Below are 16,553 nucleotides of genomic sequence, written 5' to 3' on the forward strand. Positions count from 1 at the left end.
GGAGTTCTATAAGAGAGGGGAGAGAGAAGAGAGACAGAGAGGGTGAGGAGAAGAGAGACAGAGAGACAGAGAGAGACAGAGAGACAGAGAGAGAGAGAGAGAGACAGAGAGAGAGAGAGAGGGGGAGAGAGGGGGAGAGAAGAGGGGGGAGAGAGAGAGAGAGAAGAGAGGAGAGAGAGAGAGAGAGAGAGAGAGAGAGAGAGAGAGAGAGAGAGAGAGAGAGAGAGAGAGAGAGAGAGAGAGAAGAGAGGGGAGAGAGAGAGAGAGAGAGAAGAGAGGGGGAGAGAGAGAGAGAGAGAGAGAGAGAGAGAAGAGAGGGGGAGAGAGAGAGAGAGAAGAGAGAGAAGAGAGGGGGACAGAGACAGAGACAGAGAGAGAGAGAGAGAGAGAGAGAGAGAGAGAGAGAGAGAGAGAGAGAGAGAGAGAGAGAGAGAGAGAGAGAGAGAGAGAGAGAGAGAGACAGAGAGACAGAGAGACAGAGAGACAGAGAGACAGAGAGACAGAGAGACAGAGAGACAGAGAGACAGAGAGACAGAGAGACAGAGAGACAGAGAGAGAGAGAGAGAGAGACAGACTGTCTTCATTTCCGTTCATCACCCTGAACATCTCAACAGAGCCTGAACACAGACTACTACTATAGACCAGAGCCCTATTCCCTATATAGTGGTACTACTATAGACCAGAGCCCTATTCCCTATATAGTGGTACTACTATAGACCAGAGCCCTATTCCCTATATAGTGGTACTACTATAGACCAGAGCCCTGTTCCCTATATAGTGGTCCTACTATAGACCAGAGCCCTATTCCCTATATAGTGGTACTACTATAGACCAGAGCCCTATTCCCTATATAGTGGTACTACTATAGACCAGAGCCCTATTCCCTATATAGTGGTACTACTATAGACCAGAGCCCTATTCCCTATATAGTGGTACTACTATAGACCAGAGCCCTATTCCCTATATAGTGGTACTACTATAGACCAGAGCCCTATTCCCTATATAGTGGTACTACTATAGACCAGAGCCCTATTCCCTATATAGTGGTACTACTATAGACCAGAGCCCTATTCCCTATATAGTGGTACTACTATAGACCAGAGCCCTATTCCCTATATAGTGGTACTACTATAGACCAGAGCCCTATTCCCTATATAGTGGTACTACTATAGACCAGAGCCCTATTCCCTATATAGTGGTACTACTATAGACCAGAGCCCTATTCCCTATATAGTGGTACTACTATAGACCAGAGCCCTATTCCCTATATAGTGGTACTACTATAGACCAGAGCCCTATTCCCTATATAGTGGTACTACTATAGACCAGAGCCCTATTCCCTATATAGTGGTACTACTATAGACCAGAGCCCTATTCCCTATATAGTGGTACTACTATAGACCAGAGCCCTATTCCCTATATAGTGGTACTACTATAGACCAGAGCCCTATTCTCTATATAGTGGTACTACTATAGACCAGAGCCCTATTCCCTATATAGTGGTACTACTATAGACCAGAGCCCTATTCCCTATATAGTGGTACTACTATAGACCAGAGCCCTATTCCCTATATAGTGGTACTACTATAGACCAGAGCCCTATTCCCTATATAGTGGTACTACTATAGACCAGAGCCCTATTCCCTATATAGTGGTACTACTATAGACCAGAGCCCTATTCCCTATATAGTGGTACTACTATAGACCAGAGCCATATTCCCTATATAGTGGTACTACTATAGACCAGAGCCCTATTCCCTATATAGTGGTACTACTATAGACCAGAGCCCTATTCCCTATATAGTGGTACTACTATAGACCAGAGCCCTATTCCCTATATAGTGGTACTACTATAGACCAGAGCCCTATTCCCTATATAGTGGTACTACTATAGACCAGAGCCCTATTCCCTATATAGTGGTACTACTATAGACCAGAGCCCTATTCCCTATATAATGGTACTACTATAGACCAGAGCCCTATTCCCTATATAGTGGTACTACTATAGACCAGAACCCTATTCCCTATATAGTGGTACTACTATAGACCAGAGCCCTATTCCCTATATAGTGGTACTACTATAGACCAGAGCCCTATATAGTGGTACTACTATAGACCAGAGCCCTATTCCCTATATAGTGGTACTACTATAGACCAGAGCCCTGTTCCCTATATAGTGGTACTACTATAGACCAGAACCCTATTCCCTATATAGTGGTACTACTATAGACCAGAGCCCTATTCCTATATAGTGGTACTACTATAGACCAGAGCCCTATTCCCTATATAGTGGTACTACTATAGACCAGAGCCCTATTCCCTATATAGTGGTACTACTATAGACCAGAGCCCTATTCCCTATATAGTGGTACTACTATAGACCAGAGCCCTATTCCCTATATAGTGGTACTACTATAGATCAGAGCCCTATTCCCTATATAGTGGTACTACTATAGACCAGAGCCCTATTCCCTATATAGTGGTACTACTATAGACCAGAGCCCTATTCCCTATATAGTGGTACTACTATAGACCAGAGCCCTATTCCCTATATAGTGGTACTACTATAGACCAGAGCCCTATTCCCTATATAGTGGTACTACTATAGACCAGAGCCCTATTCCCTATATAGTGGTACTACTATAGACCAGAGCCCTATTCCCTATATAGTGGTACTACTATAGACCAGAGCCCTATTCCCTATATAGTGGTACTACTATAGACCAGAGCCCTATTCCCTATATAGTGGTACTACTATAGACCAGAGCCCTATTCCCTATATAGTGGTACTACTATAGATCAGAGCCCTATTCCCTATATAGTGGTACTACTATAGACCAGAGCCCTATTCCCTATATAGTGGTACTACTATAGACCAGAGCCCTATTCCCTATATAGTGGTACTACTATAGACCAGAGCCCTATTCCCTATATAGTGGTACTACTATAGACCAGAGCCCTATTCCCTATATAGTGGTACTACTATAGACCAGAGCCCTATTCCCTATATAGTGGTACTACTATAGACCAGAGCCCTATTCCCTATATAGTGGTACTACTATAGACCAGAGCCCTATTCCCTATATAGTGGTACTACTATAGACCAGAGCCCTATTCTCTATATAGTGGTACTACTATAGACCAGAGCCCTATTCCCTATATAGTGGTACTACTATAGACCAGAGCCCTATTCCCTATATAGTGGTACTACTATAGACCAGAGCCCTATTCCTATATAGTGGTACTACTATAGACCAGAGCCCTATTCCCTATATAGTGGTACTACTATAGACCAGAGCCCTATTCCCTATATAGTGGTACTACTATAGACCAGAGCCCTATTCCCTATATAGTGGTACTACTATAGACCAGAGCCATATTCCCTATATAGTGGTACTACTATAGACCAGAGCCCTATTCCTATATAGTGGTACTACTATAGACCAGAGCCCTATTCCCTATATAGTGGTACTACTATAGACCAGAGCCCTATTCCCTATATAGTGGTACTACTATAGACCAGAGCCCTATTCCCTATATAGTGGTACTACTATAGACCAGAGCCCTATTCCCTATATAGTGGTACTACTATAGACCAGAGCCCTATTCCCTATATAATGGTACTACTATAGACCAGAGCCCTATTCCCTATATAGTGGTACTACTATAGACCAGAACCCTATTCCCTATATAGTGGTACTACTATAGACCAGAGCCCTATTCCCTATATAGTGGTACTACTATAGACCAGAGCCCTATATAGTGGTACTACTATAGACCAGAGCCCTATTCCCTATATAGTGGTACTACTATAGACCAGAGCCCTGTTCCCTATATAGTGGTACTACTATAGACCAGAACCCTATTCCCTATATAGTGGTACTACTATAGACCAGAGCCCTATTCCTATATAGTGGTACTACTATAGACCAGAGCCCTATTCCCTATATAGTGGTACTACTATAGACCAGAGCCCTATTCCCTATATAGTGGTACTACTATAGACCAGAGCCCTATTCCCTATATAGTGGTACTACTATAGACCAGAGCCCTATTCCCTATATAGTGGTACTACTATAGATCAGAGCCCTATTCCCTATATAGTGGTACTACTATAGACCAGAGCCCTATTCCCTATATAGTGGTACTACTATAGATCAGAGCCCTATTCCCTATATAGTGGTACTACTATAGACCAGAGCCCTATTCCTATATAGTGGTACTACTATAGACCAGAGCCCTATTCCCTATATAGTGGTACTACTATAGACCAGAGCCCTATTCCCTATATAGTGGTACTACTATAGACCAGAGCCCTATTCCCTATATAGTGGTACTACTATAGACCAGAGCCCTATTCCCTATATAGTGGTACTACTATAGACCAGAGCCCTATTCCCTATATAGTGGTACTACTATAGACCAGAGCCCTATTCCCTATATAGTGGTACTACTATAGATCAGAGCCCTATTCCCTATATAGTGGTACTACTATAGACCAGAGCCCTATTCCCTATATAGTGGTACTACTATAGACCAGAGCCCTATTCCCTATATAGTGGTACTACTATAGACCAGAGCCCTATTCCCTATATAGTGGTACTACTATAGACCAGAGCCCTATTCCCTATATAGTGGTACTACTATAGACCAGAGCCCTATTCTCTATATAGTGGTACTACTATAGACCAGAGCCCTATTCCCTATATAGTGGTACTACTATAGACCAGAGCCCTATTCCCTATATAGTGGTACTACTATAGACCAGAGCCCTATTCCCTATATAGTGGTACTACTATAGACCAGAGCCCTATTCCCTATATAGTGGTACTACTATAGACCAGAGCCCTATTCCCTATATAGTGGTACTACTATAGACCAGAGCCCTATTCCCTATATAGTGGTACTACTATAGACCAGAGCCATATTCCCTATATAGTGGTACTACTATAGACCAGAGCCCTATTCCCTATATAGTGGTACTACTATAGACCAGAGCCCTATTCCCTATATAGTGGTACTACTATAGACCAGAGCCCTATTCCCTATATAGTGGTACTACTATAGACCAGAGCCCTATTCCCTATATAGTGGTACTACTATAGACCAGAGCCCTATTCCCTATATAGTGGTACTACTATAGACCAGAGCCCTATTCCCTATATAATGGTACTACTATAGACCAGAGCCCTATTCCCTATATAGTGGTACTACTATAGACCAGAACCCTATTCCCTATATAGTGGTACTACTATAGACCAGAGCCCTATTCCCTATATAGTGGTACTACTATAGACCAGAGCCCTATATAGTGGTACTACTATAGACCAGAGCCCTATTCCCTATATAGTGGTACTACTATAGACCAGAGCCCTGTTCCCTATATAGTGGTACTACTATAGACCAGAACCCTATTCCCTATATAGTGGTACTACTATAGACCAGAGCCCTATTCCCTATATAGTGGTACTACTATAGACCAGAGCCCTATTCCCTATATAGTGGTACTACTATAGACCAGAGCCCTATTCCCTATATAGTGGTACTACTATAGACCAGAGCCCTATTCCCTATATAGTGGTACTACTATAGACCAGAGCCCTATTCCCTATATAGTGGTACTACTATAGATCAGAGCCCTATTCCTATATAGTGGTACTACTATAGACCAGAGCCCTATTCCCTATATAGTGGTACTACTATAGACCAGAGCCCTATTCCCTATATAGTGGTACTACTATAGACCAGAGCCCTATTCCCTATATAGTGGTACTACTATAGACCAGAGCCCTATTCCCTATATAGTGGTACTACTATAGACCAGAGCCCTATTCCCTATATAGTGGTACTACTATAGACCAGAGCCCTATTCCCTATATAGTGGTACTACTATAGACCAGAGCCCTATTCCCTATATAGTGGTACTACTATAGACCAGAGCCCTATTCCCTATATAGTGGTACTACTATAGACCAGAGCCCTATTCCCTATATAGTGGTACTACTATAGATCAGAGCCCTATTCCCTATATAGTGGTACTACTATAGACCAGAGCCCTATTCCTATATAGTGGTACTACTATAGACCAGAGCCCTATTCCCTATATAGTGGTACTACTATAGACCAGAGCCCTATTCCCTATATAGTGGTACTACTATAGACCAGAGCCCTATTCCCTATATAGTGGTACTACTATAGACCAGAGCCCTATTCCCTATATAGTGGTACTACTATAGACCAGAGCCCTATTCCCTATATAGTGGTACTACTATAGACCAGAGCCCTATTCCCTATATAGTGGTACTACTATAGACCAGAGCCCTATTCTCTATATAGTGGTACTACTATAGACCAGAGCCCTATTCCCTATATAGTGGTACTACTATAGACCAGAGCCCTATTCCCTATATAGTGGTACTACTATAGACCAGAGCCCTATTCCCTATATAGTGGTACTACTATAGACCAGAGCCCTATTCCCTATATAGTGGTACTACTATAGACCAGAGCCCTATTCCCTATATAGTGGTACTACTATAGACCAGAGCCCTATTCCCTATATAGTGGTACTACTATAGACCAGAGCCATATTCCCTATATAGTGGTACTACTATAGACCAGAGCCCTATTCCCTATATAGTGGTACTACTATAGACCAGAGCCCTATTCCCTATATAGTGGTACTACTATAGACCAGAGCCCTATTCCCTATATAGTGGTACTACTATAGACCAGAGCCCTATTCCTATATAGTGGTACTACTATAGACCAGAGCCCTATTCCCTATATAGTGGTACTACTATAGACCAGAGCCCTATTCCCTATATAATGGTACTACTATAGACCAGAGCCCTATTCCCTATATAGTGGTACTACTATAGACCAGAACCCTATTCCTATATAGTGGTACTACTATAGACCAGAGCCCTATTCCCTATATAGTGGTACTACTATAGACCAGAGCCCTATATAGTGGTACTACTATAGACCAGAGCCCTATTCCCTATATAGTGGTACTACTATAGACCAGAGCCCTGTTCCCTATATAGTGGTACTACTATAGACCAGAACCCTATTCCCTATATAGTGGTACTACTATAGACCAGAGCCCTATTCCCTATATAGTGGTACTACTATAGACCAGAGCCCTATTCCCTATATAGTGGTACTACTATAGACCAGAGCCCTATTCCCTATATAGTGGTACTACTATAGACCAGAGCCCTATTCCCTATATAGTGGTACTACTATAGACCAGAGCCCTATTCCCTATATAGTGGTACTACTATAGATCAGAGCCCTATTCCCTATATAGTGGTACTACTATAGACCAGAGCCCTATTCCTATATAGTGGTACTACTATAGATCAGAGCCCTATTCCCTATATAGTGGTACTACTATAGACCAGAGCCCTATTCCCTATATAGTGGTACTACTATAGACCAGAGCCCTATTCCCTATATAGTGGTACTACTATAGACCAGAGCCCTATTCCCTATATAGTGGTACTACTATAGACCAGAGCCCTATTCCCTATATAGTGGTACTACTATAGACCAGAGCCCTATTCCCTATATAGTGGTACTACTATAGACCAGAGCCCTATTCCCTATATAGTGGTACTACTATAGACCAGAGCCCTATTCCTATATAGTGGTACTACTATAGATCAGAGCCCTATTCCTATATAGTGGTACTACTATAGACCAGAGCCCTATTCCCTATATAGTGGTACTACTATAGACCAGAGCCCTATTCCCTATATAGTGGTACTACTATAGACCAGAGCCCTATTCCTATATAGTGGTACTACTATAGACCAGAGCCCTATTCCCTATATAGTGGTACTACTATAGACCAGAGCCCTATTCCCTATATAGTGGTACTACTATAGACCAGAGCCCTATTCCCTATATAGTGGTACTACTATAGACCAGAGCCCTATTCCCTATATAATGGTACTACTATAGACCAGAGCCCTATTCCCTATATAGTGGTACTACTATAGACCAGAACCCTATTCCCTATATAGTGGTACTACTATAGACCAGAGCCCTATTCCCTATATAGTGGTACTACTATAGACCAGAGCCCTATATAGTGGTACTACTATAGACCAGAGCCCTATTCCCTATATAGTGGTACTACTATAGACCAGAGCCCTGTTCCCTATATAGTGGTACTACTATAGACCAGAACCCTATTCCCTATATAGTGGTACTACTATAGACCAGAGCCCTATTCCCTATATAGTGGTACTACTATAGACCAGAGCCCTATTCCCTATATAGTGGTACTACTATAGACCAGAGCCCTATTCCCTATATAGTGGTACTACTATAGACCAGAGCCCTATTCCCTATATAGTGGTACTACTATAGACCAGAGCCCTATTCCCTATATAGTGGTACTACTATAGATCAGAGCCCTATTCCCTATATAGTGGTACTACTATAGACCAGAGCCCTATTCCCTATATAGTGGTACTACTATAGATCAGAGCCCTATTCCCTATATAGTGGTACTACTATAGACCAGAGCCCTATTCCCTATATAGTGGTACTACTATAGACCAGAGCCCTATTCCCTATATAGTGGTACTACTATAGACCAGAGCCCTATTCCCTATATAGTGGTACTACTATAGACCAGAGCCCTATTCCTATATAGTGGTACTACTATAGACCAGAGCCCTATTCCCTATATAGTGGTACTACTATAGACCAGAGCCCTATTCCCTATATAGTGGTACTACTATAGACCAGAGCCCTATTCCCTATATAGTGGTACTACTATAGATCAGAGCCCTATTCCCTATATAGTGGTACTACTATAGACCAGAGCCCTATTCCCTATATAGTGGTACTACTATAGACCAGAGCCCTATTCCCTATATAGTGGTACTACTATAGATCAGAGCCCTATTCCCTATATAGTACACTACTATAGACCAGAGCCCTATTCCCTATATAGTGGTACTACTATAGACCAGAGCCCTATTCCCTATATAGTGGTACTACTATAGACCAGGGCCCTATTCCCTATATAGTGGTACTACTATAGACCAGAGCCCTATTCCCTATATAGTGGTACTACTATAGACCAGAGCCCTATTCCCTATATAGTGGTACTACTATAGACCAGAGCCCTATATAGTGGTACTACTATAGACCAGAGCCCTATTCCCTATATAGTGGTACTACTATAGACCAGAGCCCTATTCCCTATATAGTGGTACTACTATAGACCAGAGCCCTATTCCCTATATAGTGGTACTACTATAGACCAGAGCCCTATTCCCTATATAGTGGTACTACTATAGACCAGAGCCCTATTCCCTATATAGTGGTACTACTATAGACCAGAGGAATAGGGTGTCATTTTGGAATGCAGATTGAGACTAGTGAAGCTGGTCTCTTCAGCCCGCCCCCCCCCCCCCCCCCCCTCCACTCACCTTCAAAGCATCCTGTCTCTATGGTTACCTGTCTGTAAAACCCTCCTGTCCCAGCAGGGGGAGGAATCAACCAGTATGTCAGTTTGTCTGTTGCTTTGGGGCTTCATTGTTTGAACGTGAGCCAGCGCGGGTGTGTGTGTGTGTGTGTGTGTGTGTGTGTGTGTGTGTGTGTGTGTGTGTGTGTGTGTGTGTGTGTGTGTGTGTGTGTGTGTGTGTGTGTGTGTGTGTGTGTGTGTGTTAGTTCGTGAGGTGTGTATGTGTGTGTGTGTGTGAGTTAGTGAGGTGTGTGTGTGTTTGTGTCAGTTAGTGAGGTGTGTGTGTGTGTGTGTGTGTGTGTGTGTGTGTGTGTGTGTGTGTGTGTGTGTGTGTGTGTGTGTGTGTGTGTGTGTGTGTGTGTGTGTGTGTGTGTGTGTGTGTGTGTGTGTGTCAGTTAGTAAGGTGTGTGTGTGTGTGTGTGTATGTGTGTGTGTGTGTGTGTGTGTGTATGTGTGTGTGTATGTGTGTGTGTGTGTGTGTGTGTGTGTGTGTGTGTGTGTGTGTATGTGTGTGTGTATGTGTGTGTGTATGTGTGTGTGTATGTGTGTGTGTATGTGTGTGTGTATGTGTGTGTGTATGTGTGTGTGTATGTGTGCGTGTTAGTTAGTAAGGTGTGTGTGTGTGTGTGTGTGTGTGTGTGTGTGTGTGTGTGTGTGTGTGTGTGTGTGTGTGTGTGTGTGTGTGTGTGTGTGTGTGTGTGTGTGTGTGTGTGTGTGTGTGTGTGTGTGTGTGTGTGTGTGTGTGTGAGAGAGTAAAAGTGTAATCTGTGCGTCTGTCATCCGAGTTACAGCTGACTCACCACGGTAACGGCGTCGTTGAGCAGGGACTCTCCGAAGACGATGATGAAGAGGGTCTCGTTGACTTGAACCTCCTCGAACACGGCCAACACCGCCACTGGGTCCACCGCAGAGATCAGCGCTCCAAACAACAGGAACTCCATCAGACCTGCCTGAACCTTCTGGTCTGAACACAGAGAGACACATCAGACCTGCCTGAACCTTCTGGTCTGAACACAGAGACATCAGACCTGCCTGAACCTTCTGGTCTGAACACACAGAGACACATCAGACCTGCCTGAACCTTCTGGTCTGAACACAGAGAGACATCAGACCTGCCTGAACCTTCTGGTCTGAACACACAGAGACACATCAGACCTGTCTGAACACAGAGACACATCAGTTTTTCAGTTCCGGTTGGAGCGAGTGGTCGCATCTGCACTTCGCTCCCACGGGTAGTATAACTTTTTCATTATATTTCATTATATCACAACGGTTTGATTTGTCTTATCTTAGCAATTTCTTCTCAGCTAGCTACATAGCCGTCTTTGTATCAAAGATAATTGCGTAATTATCGTATTTCGCCGTCCTAACGTAGTCTTCACTAGCCAGCTAGCTAACGTCCACTGATTAGCTGCACTGGAGAAACTATTACACTCAACTGAACGACTTGATTAGTTTAGTGTTAGCTAGCTACATAGCTGTCTTTGCTGTCTTCGTATCATCGTATCCAAGATAATTGTGTTGTTTAGGTTTAGAGTGTGTAGTCTTAGAGTGATTATCTTAATTTACCGAGGTTAGCTAGCCATTTACCGAGGTTAGCTAGCCAGCTATTTGTCGTCCTTAACGTAGGTGACTCTGCTAGCTAGCCAACGCTAGCCAACGTCTTCTGTATAGAACTCAACTACCCGGTCGCATTCACAGGTAGTATCACATTTTCACTTCATTTCATTACAGTACAACGGTTTGATTTGTTTGATCGTAGCTAGCTACTTAGCTAGCTACATAGCCGTCTTTGTATCAAAGATAATTGTGTAGTCTAGAGCGATTTTCTAGGTTCGCTAGCCATCTATTGTCGTTCTTTTAGCAACGTAACGTAAACAACACTGCTAGCTAGCCTGCTAGCCCCGAATAGCAACACTGCAGAAACTATTACACTCAACGGAACGACTTGATTAGTGTAGTGTCAACAACGCACCCACTGCCAGCTGGCCTACTTCAGCAGTACTGTATCATTTTAATCATTTTAGTCAATAAGATTCTTGCTACGTAGCTTAACTTTCTGAACATTCGAGACGTGTAGTCCACTTGTCATTCCAATCTCCTTTGCATTAGCGTAGCCTCTTCTGTAGCCTGTCAACTATGTGTCTGTTTATCCCTGTTCTCTCCTCTCTGCACAGACCATACAAACGCTCCTCACCGCGTGACCGCGGCCATCCTACTCTGGTGGTCCCAGCGCGCACGACCCACGTGGAGTTCCAGGTCTCCGGTAGCCTCTGGAACTGCCAATCTGCGGTCAACAAGGCAGAGTTCATCTCAGCCTATGCCTCCCTCCAGTCCCTCGACTTCTTGGCACTGACGGAAACATGGATCACCACAGACAACACTGCTACTCCTACTGCTCTCTCTTCGTCCGCCCACGTGTTCTCGCACACCCCGAGAGCGTCTGGTCAGCGGGGTGGTGGCACCGGGATCCTCATCTCTCCCAAGTGGTCATTCTCTCTTTCTCCCCTTACCCATCTGTCTATCGCCTCCTTTGAATTCCATGCTGTCACAGTTACTAGCCCTTTCAAGCTTAACATCCTTATCATTTATCGCCCTCCAGGTTCCCTCGGAGAGTTCATCAATGAGCTTGATGCCTTGATAAGCTCCTTTCCTGAGGACGGCTCACCTCTCACAGTTCTGGGCGACTTTAACCTCCCCACGTCTACCTTTGACTCATTCCTCTCTGCCTCCTTTCCACTCCTCTCCTCTTTTGACCTCACCCTCTCACCTTCCCCCCCTACTCACAAGGCAGGCAATACGCTCGACCTCATCTTTACTAGATGCTGTTCTTCCACTAACCTCATTGCAACTCCCCTCCAAGTCTCCGACCACTGCCTTGTATCCTTTTCCCTCTCGCTCTCATCCAACACCTCCCACACTGCCCCTACTCGGATGGTATCGCGCCGTCCCAACCTTCGCTCTCTCTCCCCCGCTACTCTCTCCTCTTCCATCCTATCATCTCTTCCCTCCGCTCAAACCTTCTCCCACCTATCTCCTGATTCTGCCTCCTCAACCCTCCTCTCCTCCCTCTCTGCATCCCTTGACTCTCTATGTCCCCTATCCTCCAGGCCGGCTCGGTCCTCCCCTCCCGCTCCGTGGCTCGATGACTCATTGCGAGCTCACAGAACAGGGCTCCGGGCAGCCGAGCGGAAATGGAGGAAAACTCGCCTCCCTGCGGACCTGGCATCCTTTCACTCCCTCCTCTCTACATTTTCCTCCTCTGTCTCTGCTGCTAAAGCCACTTTCTACCACGCTAAATTCCAAGCATCTGCCTCTAACCCTAGGAAGCTCTTTGCCACCTTCTCCTCCCTCCTGAATCCTCCGCCCCCTCCCCCTCCTCCCTCTCTGCAGATGACTTCGTCAACCATTTTGAAAAGAAGGTCGACGACATCCGATCCTCGTTTGCTAAGTCAAACGACACCGCTGGTTCTGCTCACACTGCCATACCCTGTGCTCTGACCTCTTTCTCCCCTCTCTCCAGATGAAATCTCGCGTCTTGTGACGGCCGGCCGCCCAACAACCTGCCCGCTTGACCCTATCCCCTCCTCTCTTCTCCAGACCATTTCCGGAGACCTTCTCCCTTACCTCACCTCGCTCATCAACTCATCCCTGACCGCTGGCTACATCCCTTCCATCTTCAAGAGAGCGAGAGTTGCACCCCTTCTGAAAAAACCTACACTCGATCCCTCCGATGTCAACAATTACAGACCAGTATCCCTTCTTTCTTTTCTCTCCAAAACTCTTGAACGTGCCGTCCTTGGCCAGCTCTCCCGCTATCTCTCTCTGAATGACCTTCTTGATCCAAATCAGTCAGGTTTCAAGACTAGTCATTCAACTGAGACTGCTCTCCTCTGTATCACGGAGGCGCTCCGCACTGCTAAAGCTAACTCTCTCTCCTCTGCTCTCATCCTTCTAGATCTATCGGCTGCCTTCGATACTGTGAACCATCAGATCCTCCTCTCCACCCTCTCCGAGTTGGGCATCTCCGGCGCGGCCCACGCTTGGATTGCGTCCTACCTGTCAGGTCGCTCCTACCAGGTGGCGTGGCGAGAATCTGTCTCCTCACCACGCGCTCTCACCACTGGTGTCCCCAGGGCTCTGTTCTTGGCCCTCTCCTATTCTCGCTATACACCAAGTCACTTGGCTCTGTCATAACCTCACATGGTCTCTCTTATCATTGCTATGCAGACGACACACAATTAATCTTCTCCTTTCCCCCTTCTGATGACCAGGTGGCGAATCGCATCTCTGCATGTCTGGCAGACATATCAGTGTGGATGACGGATCACCACCTCAAGCTGAACCTCGGCAAGACGGAGCTGCTCTTCCTCCCGGGGAAGGACTGCCCGTTCCATGATCTCGCCATCACGGTTGACAACTCCATTGTGTCCTCCTCCCAGAGCGCCAAGAACCTTGGCGTGATCCTGGACAACACCCTGTCGTTCTCAACCAACATCAAGGCGGTGGCCCGTTCCTGTAGGTTCATGCTCTAAAACATCCGCAGAGTACGACCCTGCCTCACACAGGAAGCGGCGCAGGTCCTCATCCAGGCACTTGTCATCTCCCGTCTGGATTACTGCAACTCGCTGTTGGCTGGGCTCCCTGCCTGTGCCATTAAACCCCTTCAACTCATCCAGAACGCCGCAGCCCGTCTGGTGTTCAACCTTCCCAAGTTCTCTCACGTCACCCCGCTCCTCCGCTCTCTCCACTGGCTTCCAGTTGAAGCTCGCATCCGCTACAAGACCATGGTGCTTGCCTACGGAGCTGTGAGGGGAACGGCTCCTCAGTACCTCCAGGCTCTGATCAGGCCCTACACCCAAACAAGGGCACTGCGTTCATCCACCTCTGGCCTGCTCGCCTCCCTACCACTGAGGAAGTACAGCTCCCGCTCAGCCCAGTCAAAACTGTTCGCTGCCCTGGCCCCCCAATGGTGGAACAAACTCCCTCACGACGCCAGGACAGCGGAGTCAATCACCACCTTCCGGAGACACCTGAAACCCCACCTCTTTAAGGAATACCTAGGATAGGATAAGTAATCCCTCTCACCCCACCCCCCCTAAGTTTTAGATGCACTATTGGTAAGTGACTGTCCCACTGGATGTCATAAGGTGAATGCACCAATTTGTAAGTCGCTCTGGATAAGAGCGTCTGCTAAATGACTTAAATGTAAATGTAAACATCAGACCTGCCTGAACCTTCTGGTCTGAACACAGAGACACATCAGACCTGCCTGAACCTTCTGGTCTGAACACAGAGAGACATCAGACCTGCCTGAACCTTCTGGTCTGAACACAGAGACACATCAGACCTGCCTGAACCTACTGGTCTGAACACAGAGACACATCAGACCTGCCTGAACCTTCTGGTCTGAACACACAGAGACATCAGACCTGCCTGAACCTTCTGGTCTGAACACAGAGACACATCAGACCTGCCTGAACCTTCTGGTCTGAACACAGAGAGACATCAGACCTGCCTGAACCTTCTGGTCTGAACACAGAGACACATCAGACCTGCCTGAACCTTCTGGTCTGAACACACAGAGACACAGACCTGCCTGAACCTTCTGGTCTGAACACAGAGACACATCAGACCTGCCTGAACCTTCTGGTCTGAACACACAGAGACATCAGACCTGCCTGAACCTTCTGGTCTGAACACAGAGACACATCAGACCTGCCTGAACCTTCTGGTCTGAACACAGAGACACATCAGACCTGCCTGAACCTTCTGGTCTGAACACAGAGACACATCAGACCTGCCTGAACCTTCTGGTCTGAACACAGAGACACATCAGACCTGCCTGAACCTTCTGGTCTGAACACAGAGACACATCAGACCTGCCTGAACCTTCTGGTCTGAACACACAGAGACACATCAGACCTGCCTGAACCTTCTGGTCTGAACACAGAGACACATCAGACCTGCCTGAACCTTCTGGTCTGAACAGAGAGAGACATCAGACCTGCCTGAACCTTCTGGTCTGAACAGGGAGAGACATCAGACCTGCCTGAACCTTCTGGTCTGAACACAGAGACACATCTGACCTGCCTGAACCTTCTGGTCTGAACACAGAGACACATCAGACCTGCCTGAACCTTCTGGTCTGAACACACAGAGACACATCAGACCTGCCTGAACCTTCTGGTCTGAACACAGAGACACATCAGACCTGCCTGAACCTTCTGGTCTGAACACAGAGAGACATCAGACCTGCCTGAACCTTCTGGTCTGAACACAGAGGCACATCAGACCTGCCTGAACCTTCTGGTCTGAACACAGAGAGACATCAGACCTGCCTGAACCTTCTGGTCTGAACACACAGAGACATATTTTACATACAGCCTATTGGCTACTGTCTACACTGTCAGGGTACAGCCTATTGGTTACTGTCTAAACTGTCAGGGTACAGCCTATTGGTTACTGTCTAAACTGTCAGGATACAGCCTATTGGCTACTGTCTAAACTGTCAGGATACAGCCTATTGGCTACTGTCTAAACTGTCAGGGTACAGCTTATTGGCTACTGTCTACACTGTCAGGGTACAGCCTATTGGCTACTGTCTAAACTGTCAGGGTACAGCCTATTGGCTACTGTCTAAACTGTCAGGGTACAGCCTATTGGCTACTGTCTAAACTGTCAGGGTACAGCCTATTGGCTACTGTCTAAACTGTCAGAGTACAGCCTATTGGCTACTGTCTAAACTGTCAGGGTACAGCCTATTGGTTACTGTCTAAACTGTAAGGGTACAGCCTATTGGCCCCCCAGCGGCTTGACTCACCTCTGACCCCCAGCGGCTTGACTCACCTCTGACCCCCCAACGGCTCGACTCACCTCTGACCCCCCAGCGGCTTGACTCACCTCTGACCCCCCAGCGGCTCGACCCCCTCTGACCCCCAGCGGCTTGACTTACCTCTGACCCCCCAGCGGCTTGACCCCCTCTGACCCCCAGCGGCTTGACTCACCCCTGACCCCCAGCAGCTTGACTCACCCCTGACCCCCAACAGCTTGACTCACCCCT

The 16,553-nt window shown here is 46.3% G+C and overlaps 1 pseudogene; it reads right to left on the bottom strand.

Moving 5' to 3' along the window:
• Positions 1–16,553, bottom strand: part of LOC124035457 — a 108,144-nt pseudogene that overhangs the window by 50,225 nt on the left and 41,366 nt on the right.

Source organism: Oncorhynchus gorbuscha, linkage group LG05 (genome assembly GCF_021184085.1).
Source record: "Oncorhynchus gorbuscha isolate QuinsamMale2020 ecotype Even-year linkage group LG05, OgorEven_v1.0, whole genome shotgun sequence".
In the NCBI taxonomy this organism is placed as follows: Eukaryota; Metazoa; Chordata; class Actinopteri; order Salmoniformes; family Salmonidae; genus Oncorhynchus; species Oncorhynchus gorbuscha.